Below are 2481 nucleotides of genomic sequence, written 5' to 3'. Positions count from 1 at the left end.
TGTAAGTTCATCCCTTTCTTGTGATGATATTCTTAAGATGTGTTTTGGTTTATGTCAGACAACTTCATTTTGATGTAGGCACAACCCCGTACTGAAAAAGTTAAAGAAACTTTAGTCAACCCTCTTCACTGTAATGACAGTGTTTTGAAATCAAGTTCTAGTGAACGACAAGACGCCGAAATGGATAAACTACGTATGTTTAAAGAGTAGCGGAACCCTGTGGCTGGTGCTTCTGTCCGTAGAAAATAGGACGACACTACGTGTGTCACGTAAGCTAGACAACATTTATCTGAGTGACCGCAAGAATTGGAATAGCAGGAGGGAATGATGCAGATTTACGAGCAACTTATTATATCAATTATGGGCCCAGGCAGGAACTGTGGAGTGAAATACGAGTCTTAATATAGAAAGCATGAATAAAAGTACGGCAGTACGCCACCAAAGTCAGGTGCTGAATATTCATGACATCCAACCTTTGGTGAGCACCTACTTGATCAGAAATTAGATGGTATGAAAATCACCCAGTAATGGCGCCCGTGACATATTGGTTGAAATCCTCTCTCCACCCTGCCAGCGATCGCCAATGAAGCAGTGGCAACTGGTTTTTCGTGATTGGAAAAGAAGAGGCATGAAGGGGGACACAAGAGGGGAGGGGTAGAGGAAATGTGTGACATAGTGAAAGGGAGAGAGGGATAGCAACTGATGTGGTAGGAAAGGGATAGGTAAACATGATTACCATTTCTCTTTCACAGTTTTTGAATTACTTAGCCACCAAACTGGACGATTAGATATAATCTTAACTTAGATAATGATATATTATATACTATGTATGAATATATATATATATGTATGTATGTATGTATGTATAGTTGCAAAAAAAAGATGTGATAAGAGTACTAACAAAAGTAGTATTGAACAAAGAGGTGGATGGAGTAAACCTAAGGGGTAGACCAAGAATGAGATGGATGAAGGGGGTGAAAGTGGCTTTGAGTAAAAGGTAAATGTCGGTTGAGCAGGGAAGGGAGAGGGTAAGAGATAAGTGCAAGTGCAAAGTGCATTTCGAATGGATATTTCATGTACGATTGGTGACCAGCCGACTCTTTAGGCATCCCACCTGCTATCTTTTCGCAGGTTTAATAAAAAAAAAAACTACCTAAAAGAATATGAAACTCCCAAAACGAGAAAAAAAAAACGAACTATTAGCATATCACGACAGTGATATAGGTCGGTTATCACTTCTAGAAGTACTTTATATAAAAGACCTGTCACTCTTTGTCAACATAGCTGTGACCACCAAATTCTCCCTTCATATAGATAATTAGTTTACACAATATCCTCCCTTCTATGAGGGCACAACACGGCGCTCCACATTTCAATGAATGCAAATTAGAACGTCATGTTTGCTCCCCAATGCATCTCTACACATTTTTTCAGGATTTATTTATATATCTATATTTACCATTTTTGTATTCAGTTGATAAATTGAATTCCAGTTGCAAAACGTGCTGGTGATAATACCTACTGCCACTAGATTTATTTATTTATTTTATTTATTTATTTACTTATTTATTTTTGTCTCTGTCTACCATGTAATCTAAGGGTGTTTTTATTATTCTAATGACTAAGAAAGAAAACTCAAATTGATAATAATAATAATAATAGTAATAATGATAATAATAATAATAATAATAATAATAATAATAATAATAATAATAATAATAGTAATGATAATAAAAAAAATATTCAGGAAAAGAATAAGGCAAAAGTTAATGCCGAATATATATATATATATATATATATATATATATATATATATATATATAATGTGTATGTATGGCAAGAGTGGTATAGGTAAATTCCAGGAAGGAGCAGAAGTATTCCTTCCTGGAATTTACCTATACCACTCTTGCCATACAATTGCCTTTTTTCTTGTCATATATATATATATGTATATATATATATATATATATATACATATATATATATATATATATATATGTATATATATATATACTATATATATATACTTATATATATACATATATATACATATATACTATACGTTTATATATATGTATATACATGCACACATACACTAGAATACACACACACATATATATATATATATATATATATATATATATATATATATATGTATGTACATGTATGTGTATATATACAGTATATACATATATGTATATATATATATATACAGTATATATATATATATATATAATATATATATATATATACATATACATATGTATATCATGTTTATCAGCCATGTTGATCCAGGATTCAGTAATAGCTATAATATCAAAGTTCTCTACGCATGCTTTACCTCGCAGCAAATCAATTTTGTTAATTATGCTTCTGCTATTTGCATAGTAATCTTTAAGTTTATTCTCCCTCCACCTGCTTTGGTGATTCTTTTCACAGTCCCTGTCTAAGTTGTTTCTATTGCCTAACTATATTCCGATA

This window comes from Oratosquilla oratoria, chromosome 4 (genome assembly GCF_046742065.1).
Source record: "Oratosquilla oratoria isolate Oo_2021 chromosome 4, ASM4674206v1, whole genome shotgun sequence".
Taxonomy (NCBI): domain Eukaryota; kingdom Metazoa; phylum Arthropoda; class Malacostraca; order Stomatopoda; family Squillidae; genus Oratosquilla; species Oratosquilla oratoria.
This window is presented reverse-complemented; position numbering follows the sequence as displayed.